Here is a 21,652-nt window from a genome sequence, read left to right on the forward strand (position 1 = left end):
CAATGGAATGTTCGGTGTAACACTGAGAGACAGAATACAACAACAAATTCAGCAGAAATGCGTCTAACAAATGATGACGGATCTGCATGTTCATGAGGGAAAGAAGGATTTGATCCCCTTCACAAAACATGACTTAGTACTTGGTGGCAAATCCTTGTTGGCAATCACAGAGGTCAGGCGTTTCCTGGAATTGGCCCCCAGGTTCGCACACATCTCAGGAGGGATTTTGGCCCACTCCTCTTGGCAGATCCTCTCCAAGTCATTAAGGTTTGGTGGCTGACGTTTGGCAACTCAAACTTTCAGTTCCCTCCACAGACTTTCAATGGGATGAAGGTCTGGAGACTAGCTAGGCCACTCCAGGACCTTAATGTGCTTCTTCTTGAGCCGCTCCTTTGTTGCCTTGGCCGTGTGTTTTGGGTCATTGTCATGAAAACAAAACCCAAAGCAGAATGTTTCCACCACCATGTTTCACAGTTGGGATTGTGTTCTTGGGGTCATAGGCAGCATTCCTCCTCCTCCAAACACGGCGAGTTGAGTTGATGCCAAAGAGCTGGATTTTGGTCTCCTCTGACCACAACACTTCCCACCAGTCCTCCTCGGCATCATTCAGATGTTCAGTGGCAGACTTCAGACGGGCCTGGACATGGGCTTTCTTGAGCAGAGGGACCGTGCGGGGGCACTGCAGGATTTCAGTCCTTGTCGGCGTAGTGTGTTACCAATTGTTTTCTTGGTGACTGTGGTCCCAGCTGCCTAGAGATCATTGACAAGATCCTCACGTGTAGTTCTGGGATGATTCCTCACTGTTCTCATGATCATTGACACTCCACGAGGTGAGATCTTGCATGGTGCACCAGACCTAGGGAGACTGACACTTGTTTTGTGTTTCTTCCATTTGTGAATGATTGCACCAACTGTTGTCACCTTCTCACCAAGCTGCTTGGCCATAGTTTGGTAGCCCAGTCCAGCCTTGTGTAGGTCTACCATCTTGTCCCTGACATCCTTGGACAGCTCTTTGGTCTTTGCCATGGTGGAGAGTTTGGAATCTGGTGGTTTGATGGCTCCTGTGGACAGGTGTCTGTTATACAGGTAACACAATGAGATTAGCAGCACTCCCTTTAAGAGACTGCTTCTAATCTCAGCTTGTTACCTGTATGAGAGACACCTGGGAGCCAGAAATCCTGCTGAATGATAGGGGATCCAATCCTTCTTTCCCTCATGAACATGCAGATCCGTCATCATTTGTTAGACGCATTTCTGCTGAATTTGTTGTTGTATTCTGTCTCTCAGTGTTACACCGAACATTCCATTGTTAGACCGATCATTTCTGTGTGAGGGGCGAACATTCCATTGTTAGACCGATCATTTCTGTGTGAGGGGCGAACATTCCATTGTTAGACCGATCATTTCTGTGTGAGGGGCGAACATTCCATTGTTAGACCGATCATTTCTGTGTGAGGGGGGAACATTCCATTGTTAGACCGATCATTTCTGTGTGAGGGGCGAACATTCCATTGTTAGACCGATCATTTCTGTGTGAGGGGCGAACATTCCATTGTTAGACCGATCGTTTCTGTGTGAGGGGCGAACATTCCATTGTTAGACCGATCGTTTCTGTGTGAGGGGCGAACATTCCATTGTTAGACCGATCGTTTCTGTGTGAGGGGAGAACATTCCATTGTTAGACCGATCATTTCTGTGTGAGGGGCGAACATTCCATTGTTAGACCGATCGTTTCTGTGTGAGGGGAGAACATTCCATTGTTAGACCGATCATTTGTGTGAGGGGCGAACATTCCATTGTTAGATCGATCATTTCTGTGTGAGGGGCGAACATTCCATTGTTAGACCGATCATTTCTGTGTGAGGGGGAACATTCCATTGTTAGACCGATCATTTCTGTGTGAGGGGTGAACATTCCATTGTTAGACCGATCATTTCTGTGTGAGGGGCGAACATTCCATTGTTAGACCGATCGTTTCTGTGTGAGGGGCGAACATTCCATTGTTAGACCGATCGTTTCTGTGTGAGGGGCGAACATTCCATTGTTAGACCGATCGTTTCTGTGTGAGGGGAGAACATTCCATTGTTAGACCGATCATTTCTGTGTGAGGGGCGAACATTCCATTGTTAGACCGATCGTTTCTGTGTGAGGGGAGAACATTCCATTGTTAGACCGATCATTTGTGTGAGGGGCGAACATTCCATTGTTAGATCGATCATTTCTGTGTGAGGGGCGAACATTCCATTGTTAGACCGATCATTTCTGTGTGAGGGGGAACATTCCATTGTTAGACCGATCATTTCTGTGTGAGGGGTGAACATTCCATTGTTAGACCGATCATTTCTGTGTGAGGGGCGAATATATATATATATATATATATATATATATATATATATACACACACACATATACAGATACACACATACATACATATACATATATACATACACACACCTACACATATAATACAGGGGAGGGTGACACACACACACACATATAATACAGGGGGAGAGTGACACACACATATAATACGGGGGGGGGGGGGGGTGACACACACACACATATAATACAGGGGAGAGTGACACACACACATATAATACGGGGGGGGGGGGGTGACACACACATATAATACGGGGGGGGGAGTGACACACACATATAATACGGGGGGGGGGGAGTGACACACACATATAATACGGGGGGGGGGGGGGGTGACACACACATATAATACGGGGGGGGGGAGTGACACACACATATAATACGGGGGGGGGGGGGGTGACACACACATATAATACGGGGGGGGGAGTGACACACACATATAATACGGGGGGGGGGGAGTGACACACACACATAATACGGGGGGGGGGGTGACACACACATATAATACGGGGGGGGGAGTGACACACACATATAATACGGGGGGGGGAGTGACACACACATATAATACGGGGGGGGGGGAGTGACACACACATATAATACGGGGGGGGGAGTGACACACACACATATAATACGGGGGGGGGGTTGACACACACATATAATACGGGGGGGGGGGGGGGTGACACACACACATATAATACAGGGGAGAGTGACACACACACATATAATACGGGGGGGGGAGTGACACACACACATATAATACGGGGGGGGGGTTGACACACACATATAATACGGGGGGGGGGGGGTGACACACACACATATAATACAGGGGAGAGTGACACACACACATATAATACGGGGGGGGGGTGACACACACACATATAATACAGGGGAGAGTGACACACACACATATAATACAGGAGGGGGGGGTGACACACACACATATAATACGGGGGGGGGGGGGGTGACACACACATATAATACGGGGGAGAGTGACACACACACATATAATACGGGGGGGGGGGGGGGGGTGACACACACATATAATACAGGGGAGAGTGACACACACACATATAATACAGGAGGGGGGGGGGTCACATACATATAATACAGGGGAGAGTGACACACACACATATAATACAGGAGGGGGGGGTGACACACACACATATAATACGGGGGGGGGGGGGGTCACATACATATAATACAGGGGAGAGTGACACACACACATATAATACAGGAGGGGGGGGGTGACACACACACATATAATACAGGAGGGGGGGGTGACACACACACATATAATACGGGGGAGAGTGACACACACATATAATGCAGGGGGGGGGGGTGACACACACAACATAGGAAAGAGTGACACACACACACACACAACATAGGGAAGAGTGACACACACACACAACATAGGGGAGAATGACACACACACAACATAGGGAAGAGTGACACACACACAACATAGGGAAGAGTGACACACACATACACACACACACACACACACACACACACACACACAACATAGGGAAGAGTGACACACACACACACACAACATAGGAAAGAGTGACACACACACAACATAGGGGAGAGTGACACACACACAACATAGGGAAGAGTGACACACACACAACATAGGGGAGAGTGACACACACACAACATAGGGAAGAGTGACACACACACAACATAGGGAAGAGTGACACACACACACACACACAACATAGGGAAGAGTGACACACACACACAACATAGGGAAGAGTGACACACACACACAACATAGGGAAGAGTGACACACACACAACATAGGGAAGAGTGACACACACACAACATAGGGAAGAGTGACACACACACAACATAGGGAAGAGTGACACACACACAACATAGGGGAGAATGACACACACACAACATAGGGAAGAGTGACACACACACAACATAGGGAAGAGTGACACACACACAACATAGGGAAGAGTGACACACACACAACATAGGGGAGAATGACACACACACAACATAGGGAAGAGTGACACACACACAACATAGGGAAGAGTGACACACACACACACACACACACCATAGGGGAGAGTGACACACACACAACATAGGGAAGAGTGACACACACACACACACACACACCATAGGGGAGAGTGACACACACACACACACACACAACATAGGGAAGAGTGACACACACACACACACACAACATAGGGGAGAATGACACACACACAACATAGGGGAGAGTGACACACACACAACATAGGGGAGAGTGACACACACACAACATAGGGAAGAGTGACACACACACACAACATAGGGAAGAGTGACACACACACAACATAGGGGAGAGTGACACACACACAACATAGGGAAGAGTGACACACACACACCATAGGGAAGAGTGACACACACACAACATAGGGAAGAGTGACACACACACAACATAGGGAAGAGTGACACACACATACACACACACACACACACAACATAGGGGAGAATGACACACACACAACATAGGGAAGAGTGACACACACACAACATAGGGAAGAGTGACACACACACAACATAGGGAAGAGTGACACACACACAACATAGGGGAGAATGACACACACACAACATAGGGAAGAGTGACACACACACAACATAGGGAAGAGTGACACACACACACACACACACACACACACAACATAGGGGAGAGTGACACACACACAACATAGGGAAGAGTGACACACACACACACACACACACACACACACAACATAGGGGAGAGTGACACACACACACACACAACATAGGGAAGAGTGACACACACACACACAACATAGGGGAGAGTGACACACACACAACATAGGGGAGAATGACACACACACAACATAGGGAAGAGTGACACACACACACACACAACATAGGGAAGAGTGACACACACACAACATAGGGAAGAGTGACACACACACAACATAGGGGAGAGTGACACACACACACACAACATAGGGAAGAGTGACACACACACAACATAGGGAAGAGTGACACACACACAACATAGGGGAGAATGACACACACACAACATAGGGAAGAGTGACACACACACAACATAGGGAAGAGTGACACACACACACACACACACACCATAGGGGAGAGTGACACACACACAACATAGGGAAGAGTGACACACACACACACACACACACCATAGGGGAGAGTGACACACACACAACATAGGGAAGAGTGACACACACACACACACACAACATAGGGGAGAATGACACACACACAACATAGGGAAGAGTGACACACACACAACATAGGGAAGAGTGACACACACACAACATAGGGGAGAGTGACACACACACAACATAGGGAAGAGTGACACACACACACAACATAGGGAAGAGTGACACACACACACAACATAGGGAAGAGTGACACACACACAACATAGGGGAGAGTGACACACACACAACATAGGGAAGAGTGACACACACACACACACAACATAGGGAAGAGTGACACACACACAACATAGGGAAGAGTGACACACACACAACATAGGGAAGAGTGACACACACACACACACACACACAACATAGGGGAGAATGACACACACACAACATAGGGAAGAGTGACACACACACAACATAGGGAAGAGTGACACACACACAACATAGGGAAGAGTGACACACACACAACATAGGGGAGAATGACACACACACAACATAGGGAAGAGTGACACACACACACACACACACAACATAGGGGAGAGTGACACACACACACACACACAACATAGGGAAGAGTGACACACACACACACAATATAGGGGAGAGTGACACACACACAACATAGGGAAGAGTGACACACACACACACACACAACATAGGGAAGAGTGACACACACACACACAACATAGGGGAGAGTGACACACACACAACATAGGGGAGAATGACACACACACAACATAGGGAAGAGTGACACACACACACACACAACATAGGGAAGAGTGACACACACACAACATAGGGGAGAGTGACACACACACACACAACATAGGGAAGAGTGACACACACACAACATAGGGGAGAGTGACACACACACACACAACATAGGGAAGAGTGACACACACACAACATAGGGGAGAGTGACACACACACACCATAGGGGAGAGTGGGCCTGGAGAAGGTTATTTCACACCCGTGTTCAGTGACCCGTGTAAGTGTTTATCTGGTTCATCATTATTTCATGGTGTAAGGTGAGACACAATGGTGTGCGCAGTAACCAGAGCCGGCTTTTCCAGCACACTGCCTGGTAATTACAGGTGAATGCCATGTAACCGATGAAAATAAACTCCAGGCCTTAAACACATAACAAATGACTGGAAACTGATACATAGGAGATGGGTGTCACTTCCCACATACAGAATACATGGAATTATAGAAGAGAAGGAAATCACACACAGAACATATGGGATTTCTCTGTGGGGTATATGACCTGGTGGAATGACCTCCCCAAAAAAATAAATAGGCAGACTCGATGGACCACTCGGTCTTTTTTCAGATGTCACTTTTCTAAGTTTCTATACGGAGGATTTTTTGGAATAAATGTGTACATGAGATGGATGGAGAGACGTGTAGAAGAATAGATAGGGTACATTACAGTAGGCGGGGTTTGGAAGTTCATGATATTTGACACATTATCATCTATACATTGTACCACCATGAAAAGAAAAACAAGGATATCAAAGAACTAGGGTGGCATTGTATGTTGGCCTCCTCTCTCATCCTCCCTGCTATAGCAGTTCTGGATGAGGATGGACACAGGATGGACAATGGCCACATAAAACACCAGACACAACTCCTTACCATAAACCCGAGAGGATGAGCGCATGAAGGAATAGTCTGTGTTATCCATAGCAAACACATGACCCTTTCCAATTCCAGACCCGCAGGGGAAAACAACAGCTGGTTTGTGCCTGGTAATCTGATGATGTCCACAGACATATAGAAGTTTCTACTGGGGGAACCACGTCTTCCTACAAAACTCTGATGGAAGGAGTCTGTGTAATCAGGAGGGAGATTACTGTGAGGAGGATGGGGGGGGGGGGATTAATCTTCTAATCTGTTTGTTCAGATACTTCAATTTAGGTCATCTGAACTTCCGCCACCATGACACTGATCTCTGAGAGTCTAGGACTAGTGCCAGTATTCAGACTGCTCTGTCATCCTCATCCTTGGTACTGCCCTCCCAAGGGGACATACCCATTCATCGAAATGTCTGAAAGAAGCTCTGTGTCTCCTACAGCAACCCAATCCTCCAGACACTACAGACACACCAGGATGTCCTGACATCATCACCACCAATAATGGACACATTGCAGTCAACCAGTCCTTACCATAAGATCATTTCTGGCTTCTCACTGTCCTCCAGCTTCCTTAGTGAGAAGACCAAGAGTTGTAGTGTATTTCAGAAATATCTGCTCACTAGTGGCACTACTCATACAGGCAGCTTAGTGGGGATCGAAATCAGAGGAAACTACATGGACTGCGAGGAAGTTACTACAGATCACAGGAAAGCAAAGCACTCTGCTGGGTGCCTACAGATCTGAAGAGCAGGATCCACTACACACCAATACTATACAACAGAGGAGGATCCACTACACACCGATACTATACAACAGAGGAGGATCCACTACACCCCGATACTATACAACAGAGGAGGATCTGCTACACCCCGATACTATACAACAGAGGAGGATCCGCTACACACCGATACTATACAACAGAGGAGGATCCACTACACACCAATACTATACAACAGAGGAGGATCTACTACACACCAATACTATACAACAGAGGAGGATCCGCTACACACCAATACTATACAACAGAGGAGGATCCACTACACACCGATACTATACAACAGAGGAGGATCCACTACACACCAATACTATACAACAGAGGAGGATCCGCTACACCCCGATACTATACAACAGAGGAGGATCTGCTACACCCCGATACTATACAACAGAGGAGGATCCCCTACACCCCGATACTATACAACAGAGGAGGATCCCCTACACACCAATACTATACAACAGAGGAGGATCCACTACACACCGATACTATACAACAGAGGAGGATCCACTACACACCAATACTATACAACAGAGGAGGATCCGCTACACCCCGATACTATACAACAGAGGAGGATCTGCTACACCCCGATACTATACAACAGAGGAGGATCCCCTACACACCAATACTATACAACAGAGGAGGATCCACTACACACCAATACTATACAACAGAGGAGGATCCACTACACACCAATACTATACAACAGAGGAGGATCCACTACACACCAATACTATACAACAGAGGAGGATCCACTACACACCAATACTATACAACAGAGGAGGATCCACTACACACCGATACTATACAACAGAGGAGGATCCCCTACACCCCGATACTATACAACAGAGGAAGATCCCCTACACCCCGATACTATACAACAGAGGAGGATCCCCTACACCCCGATACTATACAACAGAGGAGGATCCGCTACACCCCGATACTATACAACAGAGGAGGATCCACTACACACCGATACTATACAACAGAGGAGGATCCACTACACACCAATACTATACAACAGAGGAGGATCCCCTACACCCCGATACTATACAACAGAGGAGGATCCACTACACACCGATACTATACAACAGAGGAGGATCCACTACACACCAATACTATACAACAGAGGAGGATCCACTACACACCGATACTATACAACAGAGGAGGATCCACTACACACCAATACTATACAACAGAGGAGGATCCACTACACACCGATACTATACAACAGAGGAGGATCCACTACACACCAATACTATACAACAGAGGAGGATCCACTACACACCGATACTATACAACAGAGGAGGATCCACTACACACCAATACTATACAACAGAGGAGGATCCACTACACACCGATACTATACAACAGAGGAGGATCCACTACACACCAATACTATACAACAGAGGAGGATCCACTACACACCGATACTATACAACAGAGGAGGATCCACTACACACCGATACTATACAACAGAGGAGGATCCACTACACACCGATACTATACAACAGAGGAGGATCCACTACACACCGATACTATACAACAGAGGAGGATCCACTACACACCGATACTATACAACAGAGGAGGATCCACTACACACCAATACTATACAACAGAGGAGGATCCACTACACACCAATACTATACAACAGAGGAGGATCCACTACACACCAATACTATACAACAGAGGAGGATCCACTACACACCAATACTATACAACAGAGGAGGATCCACTACACATCGATACTATACAACAGAGGAGGATCCACTACACACCGATACTATACAACAGAGGAGGATCCGCTACACACCGAAACTATACAACAGAGGAGGATCCCCTACACACCGATACTATACAACAGAGGAGGATCCGCTACACACCGATAATATACAACAGAGGAGGATCCCCTACACCCCGATACTATACAACAGAGGAGGATCCACTACACACCAATACTATACAACAGAGGAGGATCCGCTACACACCCATAATATACAACAGAGGAGGATCCCCTACACACCGATACTATACAACAGAGGAGGATCCGCTACACACCCATAATATACAACAGAGGAGGATCCGCTACACCCCGATACTATACAACAGAGGAGGATCCCCTACACACCAATACTATACAACAGAGGAGGATCCCCTACACCCCGATACTATACAACAGAGGAGGATCCCCTACACACCCATAATATACAACAGAGGAGGATCCGCTACACACCCATAATATACAACAGAGGAGGATCCACTACACACCGATACTATACAACAGAGGAGGATCCACTACACACCCATAATATACAACAGAGGAGGATCCGCTACACACCGATACTATACAACAGAGGAGGATCCGCTACACACCGATACTATACAACAGAGGAGGATCCGCTACACACCGATACTATACAACAGAGGAGGATCCCCTACACACTGATAATATACAACAGAGGAGGATCCGATCTCTATACAACATAGGCCAGGATCACAGAGGTGTAACCATCTCCTAAATGCCATTAACACTGCTCACATTTTTCACTAGAGGGACAAAAACAGACACACCGGACAACTCTACAATGTAGGAGGCACACCGGACAACCCTACAATGTAGGAGGCACATCGGATAACCCTACAATGTAGGAGGCACACCGGATAACCCTACAATGTAGGAGGCACACCGGATAACCCTACAATGTAGGAGGCACACCGGACAACCCTACAATGTAGGAGGCACACCGGACAACCCTACAATGTAGGAGGCACACCGGATAACTCTACAATGTAGGAGGCACACCGGACAACCCTACAATGTAGGAGGCACACCGGACAACCCTACAATGTAGGAGGCACACCGGACAACCCTACAATGTAGGAGGCACACCGGACAACCCTACAATGTAGGAGGCACACCGGATAACCCTACAATGTAGGAGGCACACCGGATAACCCTACAATGTAGGAGGCACACCGGATAACCCTACAATGTAGGAGGCACACCGGATAACTCTACAATGTAGGAGGCACACCGGATAACCCTACAATGTAGGAGGCACACCGGATAACTCTACAATGTAGGAGGCACACCGGATAACCCTACAATGTAGGAGGCACACCGGACAACCCTACAATGTAGGAGGCACACCGGACAACCCTACAATGTAGGAGGCACACCGGACAACCCTACAATGTAGGAGGCACACCGGATAACTCTACAATGTAGGAGGCACACCGGACAACCCTACAATGTAGGAGGCACACCGGACAACCCTACAATGTAGGAGGCACACCGGACAACCCTACAATGTAGGAGGCACACCGGACAACTCTACAATGTAGGAGGCACACCGGACAACCCTACAATGTAGGAGGCACACCGGACAACCCTACAATGTAGGAGGCACACCGGACAACCCTACAATGTAGGAGGCACACCGGACAACCCTACAATGTAGGAGGCACACCGGATAACCCTACAATGTAGGAGGCACACCGGATAACCCTACAATGTAGGAGGCACACCGGATAACCCTACAATGTAGGAGGCACACCGGATAACTCTACAATGTAGGAGGCACACCGGATAACCCTACAATGTAGGAGGCACACCGGACAACCCTACAATGTAGGAGGCACACCGGATAACCCTACAATGTAGGAGGCACACCGGATAACTCTACAATGTAGGAGGCACACCGGATAACCCTACAATGTAGGAGGCACACCGGATAACTCTACAATGTAGGAGGCACACCGGATAACCCTACAATGTAGGAGGCACACCGGATAACCCTACAATGTAGGAGGCACACCGGATAACCCTACAATGTAGGAGGCACACCGGATAACTCTACAATGTAGGAGGCACACCGGATAACTCTACAATGTAGGAGGCACACTGGATAACCATACAATGTAGAAGGCATACCGGGCAACCCTACATTATAGGAGGCAATGTAGGAGGCAAACTGGGTGACCTTACAATATTTGAGGCACACCAGGGGACCCCCAAATACACAGTGCACTCAGATGATCCTACAACACATGGCACACAGCAGGCACCTCACAGGGTCCAGCACAGGAGGTTATGACAGATGCCATGTTTGTCAGATCTCGGTGACAATGAGGCACATTGCTCAGTCACACATGCAGCCTCTATGTCTTCTGTATTTACAGTGGGAAGTCTGAGTCATATTCCCAGAGGGAGGCCAAGGATGGCATCAGCTGTCTCTGCGGGTAGTGTCCCCCAAGCAGCAGATAACGTCTGGGTGGAGGCAGATCTTGCCGAGCATCCTTCTGTACAGAATTTATAATACTTTCCACACAGATGTCTGGTGTACATAGAGGCCGTCACTGTGTGTGGAAATGGAAAAAACGGTACACATGTCAGTGACCCCACCTGTGTCAGATTATGTGGATGTCATTATGTCACCATCACCTACATGGGGACAGGGTGGAAGCAGGCCATGAGCTGAAATAGAATTATAAAATATGGCTGCTTGGTGGTCACTTGTATTCACAGTTGGGGTGTAGGACCTGCTTGCTGGTCACTTGTATTCACAGTTGGGGGTGTAGGACCTTCTTGCTGGTCACTTGTATTCACAGTTGGGGTGTAGGACCTTCTTGCTGGTCACTTATATTCGCAGTTGAGGTGTAGGACCTTATTGCTGGTCACTTGTATTCACAGTTGGGGTGTAGGACCTTCTTGCTGATCACTTATATTCACAGTTAGGGTGTAGGACCTTCTTGCTAGTCACTTATATTCACAGTTGGGGTGTAGGACCTGCTTGATGGTCACTTGTATTTAGAGTTGGGGTGTAGGACCTTCTTGCTGGTCACTTGTATTCACAGTTGGGGTGTAGGACCTTCTTGCTGGTCACTTATATTCGCAGTTGAGGTGTAGGACCTTATTGCTGGTCACTTGTATTCACAGTTGGGGTGTAGGACCTTCTTGCTGATCACTTATATTCACAGTTAGGGTGTAGGACCTTCTTGCTGGTCACTTGTATTCACAGTTGGGGTGTAGAAACTTCTTGCTGGTCACTTGTATTCACAGTTGGGGCGTAGGACCTTCTCGCTGATCACTTATATTCACAGTTAGGGTGTAGGACCTTCTTGCTGGTCACTTGTATTCACAGTTGGGGCGTAGAACCTTCTTGCTGATCACTTATATTCACAGTTGGGGCGTAGGACCTAATTGCTGGTCACTTGTATTCACAGTTGGGGCATAGGACCTGCTTCATGATCGGAGATTATGATACAGAGATGATCAGTGACATTTGAGGCCGTCAGGAGAAATGTCAGGGAAATGCGTACCACCACTCCCAAACATCTGAAATCATATCACATCACCTACTTCCCACTTCAGTATACACAGGCAATGAAATTAAGTCAGCCTCCTCCATTCACCAATTGGAGTGTAGAAATGGCTGGTTGTCAGGAGTGATGGTGGAATATGATCAGGACAGAAGTCTGGAGTGCCTGGTCCTGACATTCACGGACAATGAAAGCAGCTAGGATGGTTGATGGGTGTTACAGCACCCACCAGTGGCTGAATTATCAGGAAATAGCAGACAATTCACTACAAAAAGATTTGACCTCATTGACCAATAGAATATATATACAAAATCCACTGAACGTACCTTCCCAGGTGTCGGGCCCTATTATCTCCCCTGCTGCTCTCCCAGAAAGACCATGTGACTATTCTCATTCCAGACTGATTCAATCCCCAGTGCACCGTGGGTAAGCTAGTCTGGTGGCACACATAAATAAGGTCCTGAATGACATCACAGGTGCTGGACTTTGTTCCCATTAGATAAGGCACCATGGTGACCAATGAGTGGGTGCTTAGCACAGTGTGACACAGAGTATGTCTTATCTGGGATCACCTGGTGTCAACAATACAAGCATGATAGGCCTTGCCCTAGAACTACTGACATTCGGGAGCAACTGAAAGGTACCGAGCACAGCACCTCATCCAGGGAGGGCAGCAAGCACAGCACCTCATCCAGGGAGGGCAGCAAGCACAGAGCCTCATCCAGGGAGGGCAGCAAGCACAGAGCCTCATCCAGGGAGGGCAGTAAGCACAGAGCCTCATCAAGGGAGGGCAGTAAGCACAGAACCTCATCCAGGGAGGGCAGCAAGCACAGAGCCTCATCCAGGGAGGGCAGCAAGCACAGAGCCTCATCCAGGGAGGGCAGTAAGCACAGAGCCTCATCAAGGGAGGGCAGCAAGCACAAAACCTCATCCAGGGAGGGCAGCAAGCACAGAGCCTCATCCAGGGAGGGCAGTAAGCACAGAACCTCATCCAGGGAAGACAACGAGCACATAACCTCATCCAGGGAAGACAACGAGCACATAACCTCATCCAGGGAAGACAACGAGCACAGAACCTCATCCAGGGAAGACAACGAGCAGAGAACCTCATCCAGGGAAGACAACGAGCAGAGAACCTCATCCAGGGAAGACAACGAGCACAGAACCTCATCCAGGGAAGACAACGAGCACAGAACCTCATCCAGGGAAGACAACGAGCGCAGAACCTCATCCAGGGAAGACAACGAGCGCAGAGCCTCATCCATGGAAGACAACGAGCGCAGAGCCTCATCCATGGAAGACAACGAGCGCAGAGCCTCATCCATGGAAGACAACGAGCGCAGAGCCTCATCCAGGGAAGACAACGAGCGCAGAGCCTCATCCAGGGAAGACAACGAGCGCAGAGCCTCATCCATGGAAGACAACCAGCGCAGAACCTCATCCAGGGAAGACAACGAGCAGAGAACCTCATCCATGGAAGACAACGAGCGCAGAGCCTCATCCAGGGAAGACAACGAGCGCAGAGCCTCATCCATGGAAGACAACGAGCGCAGAGCCTCATCCATGGAAGACAGCCAGTGCAGAACCTCATCCATGGAAGACAACGAGCGCAGAACCTCATCCAGGGAAGACAACGAGCGCAGAACCTCATCCAGGGAAGACAACGAGCGCAGAACCTCATCCAGGGAAGACAACGAGCGCAGAACCTCATCCAGGGAAGACAACGAGCGCAGAACCTCATCCAGGGAAGACAACGAGCGCAAAACCTCATCCATGGAAGACAACGAGCGCAGAACCTCATCCAGGGAAGACAACGAGCGCAAAACCTCATCCATGGAAGACAACGAGCGCAGAACCTCATCCAGGGAAGACAACGAGCGCAGAACCTCATCCAGGGAAGACAACGAGCTCAGAACCTCATCCAGGGAAGACAACGAGCACAGAACCTCATCCAGGGAAGACAACGAGCGCAGAACCTCATCCAGGGAAGACAACCAGTGCAGAACCTCATCCATGGAAGACAACGAGCGCAGAACCTCATCCAGGGAAGACAACCAGTGCAGAACCTCATCCAGGGAAGACAACGAGCGCAGAACCTCATCCAGGGAAGACAACCAGTGCAGAACCTCATCCAGGGAAGACAACCAGTGCAGAACCTCATCCAGGGAAGACAACGAGCGCAGAACCTCATCCAGGGAAGACAACGAGCGCAGAACCTCATCCAGGGAAGACAACCAGTGCAGAACCTCATCCAGGGAAGACAACCAGTGCAGAACCTCATCCATGGAAGACAACGAGCGCAGAACCTCATCCAGGGAAGACAACCAGTGCAGAACCTCATCCAGGGAAGACAACCAGTGCAGAACCTCATCCAGGGAAGACAACCAGTGCAGAACCTCATCCATGGAAGACAACGAGCGCAGAACCTCATCCAGGGAAGACAACGAGCGCAGAACCTCATCCAGGGAAGACAACGAGCGCAGAACCTCATCCAGGGAAGACAACGAGCGCAAAACCTCATCCATGGAAGACAACGAGCGCAGAACCTCATCCAGGGAAGACAACGAGCGCAAAACCTCATCCATGGAAGACAACGAGCGCAGAACCTCATCCAGGGAAGACAACGAGCGCAGAACCTCATCCAGGGAAGACAACGAGCGCAGAACCTCATCCAGGGAAGACAACGAGCACAGAACCTCATCCAGGGAAGACAACGAGCGCAGAACCTCATCCAGGGAAGACAACGAGCACAGAACCTCATCCAGGGAAGACAACGAGCGCAGAACCTCATCCAGGGAAGACAACGAGCACAGAACCTCATCCAGGGAAGACAACGAGCGCAGAACCTCATCCAGGGAAGACAACCAGTGCAGAACCTCATCCATGGAAGACAACGAGCGCAGAACCTCATCCAGGGAAGACAACCAGTGCAGAACCTCATCCAGGGAAGACAACGAGCACAGAACCTCATCCAGGGAAGACAACGAGCGCAGAACCTCATCCAGGGAAGACAACCAGTGCAGAACCTCATCCATGGAAGACAACGAGCGCAGAGCCTCATCCAGGGAAGACAAGGACAGATTGATAGGAGCTGGGAATGCAATGTTATCCCAATGGTACAAACATTAAGAAATGCTCACACCTCAGGCACACAGGCCTCCTACCATGGGAACTCCAAAATCAATCTATCCTTACAAATGGGTGCTAAACTGTAAGATAAAAGTGTTGTAATATCAGATAATTCCAATTCAGAGGGAGGAATCAACAGACACCCCTGTAGAGCGGGGTCTACAACAACCAGTCAGAGCTCATTACTGCACTACGTACCACATCAGCAAAGAGACACTAAACTCTGTTCTAATAAAACATTCTCTTCTGGTCTGTATCCTAATCAGACAAATCCCTTCTATGGCTGTCAGCCTCTGAATCTACCATTTCCTTCATGTTGTTGCTGTGATGTGACTTCCAGTTAGAGGGTGGCTACGTTTATTCTCTATGATCCCCTTTGTGTATAAATGTTGTCACCCTCTCCTGCTTGCTCCTGAGGTGGACTATGAGATGTGTACTGTGCATTGAGCAGTTTACAATTCCAGCTAATGTGCACTGCTTGCTTCAAACAAGAGGGGGGAAAGGAGAGGTTCAGGAGCTCACAGAGGGCAATACAAGAACGCAGAAACAATTTACTGAACTAATAAACAGTGGATTTGTATTGATCATTTTTGGAGAATAAGAACATTGTTTTGTGTCACTTTAAAGGGCCCCTATGTATTCAGTTGAGTGTAAAAGTTATGTGTGGGGTGAGGGAGGTGCAGGAACCGAGGTCCTGTCTTTGCCAATAATGCTGGCCAGGTATGCCAAGAGATGGCATTCATCATCCCCTCCACACCGCTCCTCACATTGTGCAGGACGCCAATGTCCTCACACTGCCACCCAGCTCAATCAGTGCCAGATGGAGCAATTCAAATCCATCTTCAGGGGTATTACTTGATGTCACTGAGCTGTGATGGGGTGTCCTCACAGGTATCACTGGGCATCACTGAGCTGCAATGGGGTGTCTTCACAAGTATTGATGGGTGTCCTCACAGGTATTGATGGGTGTCACTGAGCTGTGATGGGGTGTCCTCACAGGTATTGATGGGTGTCACTGAGCTGTGATGGGGTGTCCTCACAGGTATCACTGGGCATCACTGAGCTGCAATGGGGTGTCTTCACATGTATTGATGGGTGTCCTCACAGGTATTGATGGGTGTCACTGAGCTGTGATGGGGTGTCCTCACAGGTATTGATGGGTGTCACTGAGCTGTGATGGGGTGTCCTCACAGGTATCACTGGGCATCACTGAGCTGTGATGGGGTGTCCTCACAAGTATTGATGAGTGTCCTCACAGGTATTGATGGGTGTCACTGAGCTGTGATGGGGTGTCCTCACAGGTATTGATGGGTGTCACTGAGCTGTGATGGGGTGTCCTCACAAGTATTGATGGGTGTCCTCACAGGTATTGATGGGTGTCCTCACAAGTATTGATGGGTGTCCTCACAGGTATTGATGGGTGTCACTGAGCTGTGATGGGGTGTCCTCACATGTATTGATGGGTGTCCTCACATGTATTGATGGGTGTCACTGAGCTGTGATGGGGTGTCCTCACAGGTATTGATGGGTGTCCTCACATGTATTGATGGGTGTCCTCACAGGTATTGATGGGTGTCACTGAGCTGTAATGGGGTGTCCTCACAGGTATTGATGGGTGTCCTCACAGGTATTGATGGGTGTCACTGAGCTGTAATGGGGTGTCCTCACATGTATTGATGGGTGTCCTCACAGGTATTGATGGGTGTCACTGAGCTGTAATGGGGTGTCCTCACAGGTATCACTGGGCATCACTGAGCTGTAATGGGGTGTCCTCACAGGTATTGATGGGTGTCACTGAGCTGTAATGGGGTGTCCTCACATGTATTGATGGGTGTCCTCACAGGTATTGATGGGTGTCACTGAGCTGTAATGGGGTGTCCTCACAGGTATTGATGGGTGTCACTGAGCTGTGATGGGGTGTCCTCACAGGTATTGATGGGTGTCACTGAGCTAAACATACACATAACTGTGGGGTAGCTGAGGAATCCTATGTGTGGTGTTAGGGTTATGTGTGGTGTCAGGGGTAGTTATCAGGTTGTCAGGGTGGTTATAGGGTGTCAGGGGGTAGGTGTGGGGTGTCAGGGTGGTCATAGGGTGTCAGGGGGTAGGTGTGAGGTGTCAGGGTGGTCATAGGGTGTCAGGGGGTAGGTGTGAGGTGTCAGGGTTGTTATAGGGTGTTAGGGGGTAAGTGTGGGGTGTCAGGGTGGTTATGAGGTGTCAGGGGGTAAGTGTGGGGTGTCAGGGGGTAGGTGTGGGGTGTCAGGGGGGTTATGAGGTGTCAGGGGGTAGGTGTGGGGTGTCAAGGGGGTAGGTGTGGGGTGTCAGGGTGGTTATGAGGTGTCAGGGGGTAAGTGTGGGGTGTCAGGGGGTAGATGTGGGGTGTCAGGGGGGTTATGAGGTGTCAGGGGGTAGGTGTGGGGTGTCAAGGGGGTAGGTGTGGGGTGTCAGGGTGGTTATGAGCTGTCAGGGGGTAGGTGTGGGGTGTCAGGGGGTAGGTGTGGGGTGTCAGGGTGGTTATGAGGTGTCAGGGGGTAGGTGTGGGGTGTCAGGGTGGTTATAGGGTGTTGTGGGGTGTCAGGGGGTAGGTGTGGGGTGTCAGGGGGTAGGTGTGGGGTGTCAGGGTGGTTATAGGGTGTTGTGGGGTGTCAGGGGGTAGGTGTGGGGTGTCAGGGGGTAGGTGTGGGGTGTCAGGGTGGTTATAGGGTGTTGTGGGGTGTCAGGGGGTAGGTGTGGGGTGTCAGGGTGGTTATAGGGTGTTGTGGGGTGTCAGGGGGTAGGTGTGGGGTGTCAGGGTGGTTATAGGGTGTTGTGGGGTGTCAGGGGGTAGGTGTGGGGTGGCAGGGGGTAGGTGTGGGGTGGCAGGGTGGTTATAGGGTGTTGTGGGGTGTCAGGGGGTAGGTGTGGAGTGGCAGGGGGTAGGTGTGGGGTGGCAGGGTGGTTATAGGGTGTTGTGGGGTGTCAGGGGGTAGGTGTGGGGTGGCAGGGGGTAGGTGTGGGGTGGCAGGGGGTAGGTGTGGGGTGGCAGGGGGTAGGTGTGGGGTGTCAAGGTGGTTATAGGGTGTTGTGGGGTGTCAGGGGGTAGGTGTGGGGTGTCAGGGGGTAGGTGTGGGGTGGCAGGGGGTAGGTGTGGGGTGTCAAGGTGGTTATAGGGTGTTGTGGGGTGTCAGGGGGTAGGTGTGGTGTATTATGGGAGGTAGTGGGGTGATGATAGGTCTGATAGGATGATGACATGTTGCGGTGGAATGTGGGGTAGGTGATTATTTGGAGAGGTAGGCAGAGGGTGAGGGGTGTGAACACGCCCACATTGGGGTGACTCACCCGCTCGGTAGCTCATGTCCCCGGGCCTCCGCCTGACAGGCTCCTTCAGGCGCGGCTAATCGCTCCCCGATCCCTGAGATTCCTCGGATCGGTGCTCCATTCCTCCGCCTGGACTGCCTGTTTGCGGTACACGCCTCGCTCTGAAGGTGCAAGCGCTGATTGGACGAGGGTGGCGAATGTCACTATTGGGTGATAAAGAGAGTGTTGCTGATTGGCTGGTGAAATTTGAGACGGGAAATCTGTAAGTGTCAGCGTGTCAGGAAGGATGAGCTTCGCTCACTGCGCAGCCTGCTCCGCCGGGGGGAGAGAGGGGGGCCACTGATGGGGGGAGGTGAGGACATTTCCCATATCGCCGACACGCAGCACCCTACACACTGCCGACACCGCATCCCGCTCATCATATGACCCCTCCCCCAATCACCACGCCCCCTAAATCACATGACACCCCTACCTCCCAAATCATCACATATGGTCTGGATCACTCCGCAAGTTACAGTCCCAGGAAGGTCTGGATAACTCCGCAAGTTACAGTCCCAGGAAGGTCTGGATCACTCTAGAAGTTACAGTCCCAGGAAGGTCTGGATCACTCTAGAAGTTACAGTCCCAGGAAGGTCTGGATCACTCCGCAAGTTACAGTCCCAGGAAGGTCTGGATCACTCCGCAAGTTACAGTCCCAGGAAGGTCTGGATCACTCTAGAAGTTACAGTCCCAGGAAGGTCTGGATCACTCTAGAAGTTACAGTCCCAGGAAGGTCTGGATCACTCTAGAAGTTACAGTCCCAGGAAGGTCTGGATCACTCCGCAAGTTACAGTCCCAGGAAGGTCTGGATAACTCCGCAAGTTACAGTCCCAGGAAGGTCTGGATCACTCCAGAAGTAACAGTCCCAGGAAGGTCTGGATCACTCTAGAAGTTACAGTCCCAGGAAGGTCTGGATCACTCCGCAAGTTACAGTCCCAGGAAGGTCTGGATCACTCTAGAAGTTACAGTCCCAGGAAGGTCTGGATCACTCTAGAAGCTACAGTCCCAGGAAGGTCTGGATCACTCCAGAAGTTACAGTCCCAGGAAGGTCTGGATCACTCTGCAAGTTACAGTCCCACGCAGGTCTGGATAACTCCGCAAGTTACAGTCCCAGGAAGGTCTGGATAACTCCGCAAGTTACAGTCCCAGGAAGGTCTGGATAACTCCGCAAGTTACAGTCCCAGGAAGGTCTGGATCACTCTAGAGGTTACAGTCCCAGGAAGGTCTGGATCACTCTAGAGGTTACAGTCCCAGGAAGGTCTGGATCACTCTAGAAGTTACAGTCCCACGCAGGTCTGGATCACTCCGCAAGTTACAGTCCCAGGAAGGTCTGGATCACTCCAGAAGTTACAGTCCCAGGAAGGTCTGGATCACTCTAGAAGTTACAGTCCCAGGAAGGTCTGGATCACTCTAGAAGTTACAGTCCCAGGAAGGTCTGGATCACTCTAGAAGTTACAGTCCCAGGAAGGTCTGGATCACTCTAGAAGTTACAGTCCCAGGAAGGTCTGGATCACTCTAGAAGTTACAGTTCCAGGAAGGTCTGGATCACTCTAGAAGTTACAGTCCCAGGAAGGTCTGGATCACTCCGCAAGTTACAGTCCCAGGAAGGTCTGGATCACTCCGCAAGTTACATTCCCAGGAAGGTCTGGATAACTCCGCAAGTTACAGTCCCAGGAAGGTCTGGATCACTCTAGAAGTTACAGTCCCAGGAAGGTCTGGATCACTCTAGAAGTTACAGTCCCAGGAAGGTCTGGATCACTCTAGAAGTTACAGTCCCGGGAAGGTCTGGATCACTCTAGAAGTTACAGTCCCAGGAAGGTCTGGATCACTCTAGAAGTTACAGTCCCACGCAGGTCTGGATCACT

At 49.7% G+C, this 21,652-nt stretch overlaps 1 protein-coding gene across 2 annotated transcripts in view; it reads right to left on the reverse strand.

The window, feature by feature from the left end:
- The window catches only part of TEX2 (testis expressed 2), a 52,756-nt gene extending 32,843 nt beyond the window's left edge, over positions 1-19,913 (reverse strand). For both annotated transcript variants that reach the window (XM_089666946.1, XM_089666945.1), the window contains exon 1: positions 19,770-19,913. The gene's annotated coding sequence lies outside the window, so the exon portion shown is untranslated. The remainder of the gene's footprint in view (positions 1-19,769) is intronic.
- Positions 19,914-21,652: the final 1,739 nt, after the last annotated feature.

This window comes from Staurois parvus, unplaced genomic scaffold, assembly GCF_062004578.1.
Source record: "Staurois parvus isolate SC_StPar_1 unplaced genomic scaffold, SC_StPar_1.0 ptg002924l, whole genome shotgun sequence".
Lineage (NCBI taxonomy): Eukaryota > Metazoa > Chordata > Amphibia > Anura > Ranidae > Staurois > Staurois parvus.